The 7,465-nt window shown below is 34.5% G+C and overlaps 1 long non-coding RNA gene across 1 annotated transcript; it reads left to right on the forward strand.

Moving 5' to 3' along the window:
* Positions 1–1,045: 1,045 nt before the first annotated feature.
* On the forward strand, positions 1,046–4,346 carry LOC132059485 (uncharacterized). Its single transcript, XR_009415588.1, has 2 exons — positions 1,046–1,943; positions 4,115–4,346. It is a non-coding gene; the product is annotated as an uncharacterized LOC132059485 (long non-coding RNA).
* Positions 4,347–7,465: the final 3,119 nt, after the last annotated feature.

Raw genomic sequence — 7,465 nt, forward strand, 5'->3', positions numbered from 1 at the left:
AAGTTAGTTCTAGACTATCAGCATGTTCATAGGTGTTTTCTATGTCTTATTGGGCTTAACTGCTATCTTGTAGGTTATTAGCATGTGTATACTTATGTAACTTGGATGGTGCTTAGTTATGTATGTATTGGATTGGTGTAGCAGTCATAGTTTTGGTGAATGCCTACTTGCTTAGCCTGTTTAGCTCATAACTGATTGAGTCTCCATGTGTAACCAGCATGTAAGACCTTTAGTCAACTTAACATGTGAATTAGTTTACTTGACTCATAAGTTTATGCTAGGCTGTTAGCTTTGTTTAGTTAGTTTAGCCTTGATATGTTAGTTCATGTGTCAGTTCATTCTAATCTGAGGGACTGTGCTTGTTGACACCTAGTTTTTGACCTCTCATAAATTATTTTAATTACCCAGAGTCCTTGGATGTTAAACGGAATGAAATATGTATTTTTAGAAGTCAAAATGATTGTTTAGATAATATTTTACCATTCTCATTTGGTAAAATAATTTCTATAAATATTATAAATTCATTTACATATTATTGAAACAATTATAATATTTGCTAAAATTAAAGGCAATTTATAACAATTATCTTGTTTAATTAATTGCCCAAATTAGCAAGTATTTTACTCCATTTAATTCAAGAAAATTGATTAATTAAAATAAATAATCATTTTTGCTCCTCAACTCTAATTTCTGCATAATCAAATCATATTGACAATTCTCAAATTAATTATAATTGATTTAAATAATTAATTATGGTTATATTTGTGAATCTGCTTATTAAGTGTTTAATTACGGCTACACTTGAAATAATCAATTGACTAGTCAAATTGAGGCCATAATTGAAATAATCAATCTCATGATTTGGTTCAATTAAGGCCACGTGTGTAAACTCGATTTATATTATAAAATTGGCCGTATTTTAAATTAATTGATTAATTAGTTTTTAATTTGGTTATAATTGAAATTCTTTAGTAATTAACCCTTTTTAATTTTTTGGCCATTTATTAATTGGCAAATTTGCTCGATATACATTCATATACAGTGATATAAGTTTAGTATACCACATGTATATATACATAAGTAGGCCTCAGTTTTTTTTATGGACCGAGTCTAGCCCAACAAGGGCCAGACTCGGCCCATTCCTCTTTGATAAAAAACCCTCGCCTCAACTCCTAAACAGGCCCTTTGGCATTTTTGCTTCTTCAACTAGGGTTTGCCACCGCCATGTTACCCCCCCCCCCCTCTCTCTCTCTCTCTCTCTCTTCATCGTCATCATCGATGAAAGTAGTAAGTTTTCAGGCGAAGAACCTTTTTGCCAAGTTGTGTTTAACCATTTGAGGCAAAGGCATTAAATGCCTTCACCTACTATCCTTTCCCCTACCGAGAAACCACCACGAAAACGGTAAAATCTCTTTTCCCTCTTACTTTTTAATTTCTTTTAGTTTTACAGGTACAAATCCATTAATGGGATTTGTCTCTACCCATTTGAATCTCGATCTCTCATTGGCTCATCAAGGTTCAACTGGATTGATCGATAAAAGGGTAAATCTGACCCTTCATATATCGATTACCTTGAATCCTAGCCATTGCATATTGATATATAGGAGAATTTCTCAGATTTTGAGAAGTCCCACATCGTTTAGATATTAGGGTTTCTCAGATTTTGGGTTCTATAAATAGAACCCTCAAATTTACATTTTTGAAGGGATCGAATATCAGATATTCACATAAAAACTCGGAGCACTTAAGTTTTTTTTTTTGCATATTTGCTTTTAAACTTTAATTTTCCTGAGTTAAGTTAAAATTTCTTAAATATTTTCTCTTTTGTTCGTGTGGCTGAGTTGTAGGTGAAGGAGTTTGAAGAATCTTCAAGTCCAATACTCGATTGAGGCTGCACACGAGAAAGTCAACATATTTACCCTTCTTCTTTATTAATTTATTTGGTCGACTTCTTTTATATTTTCTTATCTCATGTGTTAATTATTATGTGTTTAATTCTGTTTTTCTTTTTTTTCTGCTTATTTTAGATATTATAATTAGTGTGTGATTAGTCTAGTTTTTTTCTTTTCTTTAGTTGCTTTGATTAATTTATTATAATGGTTTAGTGTACGATCATGCTTAATGTGTTTGGTTTTATATTTTAGCTTAACATGATATTGATATAGGATTGTCTCTAATCTATTTCAATTCAGTTGTCTTTGTGTAGCTTAGTATAGTAGTGTTAAGTACAAAATTGTGTTGGTTTGTATAGATGGTTCTGTTGGAGTTAATATTATTTAAGGCTATTTTGTCTGCTAAGTATCTTTAGCTTAGCTTATTTATAAGTAGTATCTAGTTATCCAGGATAAGTTAGATGTTAGTTTATATTAATCATGTTCTATAATAACTTAAATTGATATTAGAGATCTAGGATCCCTATGTAATCCCTTCTTGATGTCTTTTGTTGGTACAAAATAACTTGATACAACACAATATGACTGAATACCTATTTGCTTCAACTTGTTTACCCTCTGTCGGCCTAATGGATCACAGTTTGTTAATCTGGGGGTCTGAGTTGATCTATGCTTTGAAAACCAAAAAAAAAAAAAAAAAAAAAAAAAAATATTGTTTGGATTGTTTAGTTTGCCTTTGTCTATTTTAAATCCATATGAGATGTTGAGTCTTGGTCTTTATGATAGATTGATGGTTTGCTTGCTCATTACAAGTCTAAGAAGTCACTGTTTTCAAATATGTATTTTTGCTTTCAAAGACTTGTGTCACTGGAATACAAGCTGGAATATTGTGATATATTTTGAACACATAAATAAAAATGGTAGAAAAATATCAGTCCAGTTTAACATAGGTCTGTTTTGATGTTGCTTTGATTCCTGTCTATTACTTAAGTCACAATAAGTACCTAGACTATTCATGACACAACTTATAGGACTGAAAATGGTCTAAAATTAAAACAAGTTTTTTTTTATTTTTTTTTATAAGTCTTAAAGTTTGCTTTGATGTTCAAATATAGTTCATTAGGGTTCTGTGCCTCTGGTTTGAATTGAACTTTATTTTTTGCTGGGAAGAACTATCTGTTGACAGTTGACCTAGGAATTGTAACAAGATTAAAATTGGAGTAGGTTAAAATGTTGATAAGGATCAGTTTGTTCTACATGACTTGATCTCTGTTGTACTTGGCCTCATGTGTTTTTTTCTGTGAACCATGAAGTTTGAATTTGTGTTGTGGCATTATGTATTGGTTCTGTGATGTTGGAGGGTGACAATGAAGGTGTCATTTAAGGATTTATTCAAAGTATAAGTGTGACTTACCTAGGACTTAGAAGAGAGTGGACAAGCTTAGAGTTTCTAGTCAAACTCAGTTTGTCATCCTCCTTCTAAGTTGCTAGGGTTCCTCTATATGAGAATAAATATTATGGGATTCCTTAGTTATGTTTTTTGTTTTTTTGTTTTTTTGTTTTTTCAAATTAACTAAAACTATGTCTTTAATCCTTGGTGTTTTTGTTTTCAAATATCTGGAAAGCCTTAAGTGTATGTCAAGAAAGGTATGGTTTAATGGCTTGTTTCAACTAAACTACTATCACTTTATTGGTTTAATTTAACTTGTCAAGACTGTATAATTCCAGCATGGGCATTTAGAGTTAGGATGATAATATGAAATGGTTCAGAGATTAAAAGAACAAGCTGTTTCTTCCCTTTTCTATAAAAATTCTGAGTCTATATGGGCACAAATGAGTCATGAGTGGTTGTGGTTACTGAAAATATTACCATATTTTGTGAAGTTGAGACTTTGGGCCAGATATGCCCCTCTAAAAACTTTTGTAACTTGGGCTTACTTGTGAATAAAATTTAATTCTTTCAGTTTTGGGCCAAGAGATGTTCGTTTGTTTACCTTCAGTTCCTTGTTTGTTTTAGTTTACTCAAAGCTGGATATGAATTGTTGCATAGAGAAATGCATATGCACATATAAATACTTCCTTTTGCACTTAGTTTAAATTTTATTGAAAGCATTTAGGAATAGATACCTTGCTAAATTATTCTCTCCTTTTTTGTCCTTTGCGTTGCATAGGATTCCACTGGGCCATTTGGGCCACCACTGCACATGACTTCGTTGGGCCAGAGGCACAACACTTTTCTTTGATCGAGTCCGGGAGATAGAAAGGGAAGCAAATATGATGAAGGCCCATCCATGGGTGAAAATGGAGGCTGGCGGGTTTGGTAGGCCCACCAGCTTAATTTTCTTCCTTTTCATTTATGTTTATATGTTATCTATGTATATGTATTGTATATGTAAACATATTGTATATGTAAACAAACTATGTGAAATATTGAAACCCTTATATATGTTAGAACTTAGGAAAACGCTTAGTATTTTAGGAAAGTCAACCTAAAAAATCATTTTTTTGAACACGAAAATGGGAGTTTTACCTAATGTTTAAACTCGGAAGTTGGTTTTTGAGGACATGATCAAGTTAAATTAGCAAATAAAATGGGATCTTCGCCTAAGTATGAATTCGGGTCAATATAAATGTTTTTTTTTAAAACTAGTAAGTAGCAAATTTTGGACTTTCCATCCTTGATAAAAACAGGTAAATATTTGTTGGGCCTTAAGTCGTAACAAGGAATAAAAATGCTTAATTATTTCTATTTAAAACTAAATCTGGTTTGAAAAAATAAGTTGACTTCAAAATGCTTTTATGATGGTAAAGGAACAACTTGCTAGACTCGGGCTAATTTGTTGAAATAAGAGGTTAGCATATTTTGGATATTTTCAGAGACTAAAAATGATTTTGAATTTGAGAAATTGGAGGAAATTTGAGACTGTTTGGGCCCGGAAGCCCAGAACCCGTTTGGACTGGAAACGTGAAAGAAAACTTATTGGGCCGTTTTGTTTGAGATAAGATGGAATCTAGACTTGGCATATGGTCTGACCTTGTGGGCTTCAATAAATAAAGTGGATACTTATATTTTCTCTCTCTCTCTCTATATATATATACATATAAAATCGGAGATATACTCCATATTTTTGTATATATGTGTAATAAAACCCGTAAGAACTAAACTCAATTTTAGGACTAGAATAGTAGCGACTCTACTCGGGAGAAATTTCCGGTGTCTCCTAGTCCGACAATAAAGTGAGTTGAACACTTGCGCGGATTTTTCGAATCCAAAAACCCCTTTTCTAAGGGAACATTTTGCCAAATTTCTTTTTCTTGGATTAATGATATGAATAAATGACATCTTCGAAAGAAAGAAAAACATTGTTACCAAATATTCACAAATATATCACACATTGAAGCTCGTAGGTCAACCGTATTCTACGGATCTTTAATACTAGGGTGCGTAAAACCTCCCCTAGCGGATTACCAGAACCCTTGCCTCGAACTTTGGTACTAAAAGATTTTTCTCTTGCTTGAATAAATCTTTTACCCGATTTGCCTAATTTCCCTTAATAAATTAGGTGGCGACTCTAAAATATTAAAATCCAATTTAGAGCACCAACAACCTCGAAGTAGCTTTTATGCACCCGCGTAAAAGTGAATCGTAATAGATGGCGACTTCGCTAGGGATTTTCTAGGTTCTAACCGTAACAGTTTCAATATAATGTGATTTTAGCTGTATTGCTTGCTTATGTGATTAAATTTTCGCAATTTTGAACTGTCATCTATTCATATCATAAACTCCGTCACTCCTGGCAAAAAACAGGGTTTCATAGGGGACACGCGGGATCGCGTTCTAGCCTTCATTAAAAAACCCGAAATACCCTTTCTTTGGAACACATTGAGCGTTAAGTTGGTGTGCGTCACCCAACGGCCGACAACGGTTCACCCCGAGTAGTCCGCTAGGGTCCAAGGTATCACGACCTCTTTTCACTAATTCGTGCGGGCACTACCTTTCCCACCTCGATAGGCGAACCCTTAACATAATATTCAAATAATAAAAAATAGCGAAAGAAAGTAGAATACGTAAGTCTCACAATATAATATAATATAATATCAACGAATGCGGAAGTAATGAAATCCACCCCAGTATCTAGTCTGGTCATATAAGAGCATCTAAATCCGAGTACTAAAAGTCTGAACAATAATATATAAGTAGTCTCAAATCATGTCTCAGAACGGAAAACAAGACATAAGTGATAGAGGAGTCTTCGAGGTCAGTGGACGCATGCTCACCCTGGAAAACTCAAGTGGAAGCTGAAGAGTTGATCAGCCACGAGTCAGAAGTAGATCTGGCCTGATACTTTGCATTCATAAAAGAATGCAGCAAGTTCAGGTCAGTACAAATAACAATAGTGGTAGGCATCATAGGCCGACTAAGAATAGTTAACACAATTCAGAAAATAACGCAGATAAACAAATAAACCAATCACCCATGGAACAATATAATCGTAACCGAGTATCCATCAACACCTATGTAAGTATCTAACCCCAATATAATAAGTTCGAGTGTATCCGTTCTAATCCAGTCACCGTAATAGAATCGACACGATCCATCATCACAACAGAAACATCACAATCCAATCATCACCACACCTCAATCAAGTAATAATGCAATGCAGTGCAATAATGGTATGAATGCGATGCCGTGCCATGCAAATGAGGTGTACACATATACTCCGGACAAAAATATCGAAGTCTCGGTAGCACAACCCAGCGTGACTCGCGAAGTCTAAGTGACACCCATCCCGGATCTTTTCCCAACAGAAAGACGGGACCTTGGCTAATTGCTCACAGGGGGAGTCTCACCGGCACCACCCTGGGGGGACCCACGGAGTCCATGCACTAACAACGATTCTAGGATAATATCGGAATCAGCTATGTAACAACGATGCCTGAATATAACCATCGGACATCGGCCTCCTCACAGTCACTCAAAAGAGTCTGTCAAATATCAATTTCACAAATCAACGATTCTGGAATTGAACCTCGGACATCGGCCTTTTCACAATCACTTAAGTAAAAGAGTTTATCAAATATCAGTTTCATATAATCAACGATTCCGGAATGGATCTTCGGATATCGATTTTTTCACAATCACTCATGTAAAAGAGTGTGTCAAATATCAGTTTCATATAATCAACGATTCCGGAATGGATCTTCGGACGTTGACATTTTCACAATCACTCAAGTAAAAGAGTATGTCAAATATCAGTTTCGCTCAATCAATGATACCGGATCATTACCGTGTATCGACCATGCATGAATATGAGAGAATGTGTGCAATGCATATGTCAATCATCAACAATCAGGTTCAATATCATAAGTACCACAACGAGGTACGCCAACAGCACATCACATCACAATACCAACAGTGGGTATGCCAACATATATCAAGTCAAGTACCAACAGTGAGTACACTAACATGTATCAACAACTCAGGTACCAACAGTGGGTACACCAACATATATTGAGCACCAGTACTAACAATGGTATGTCATTACTATCCAAATCAGGATGACAAAACAGAA

Source organism: Lycium ferocissimum, chromosome 6 (assembly GCF_029784015.1).
Source record: "Lycium ferocissimum isolate CSIRO_LF1 chromosome 6, AGI_CSIRO_Lferr_CH_V1, whole genome shotgun sequence".
In the NCBI taxonomy this organism is placed as follows: Eukaryota; Viridiplantae; Streptophyta; class Magnoliopsida; order Solanales; family Solanaceae; genus Lycium; species Lycium ferocissimum.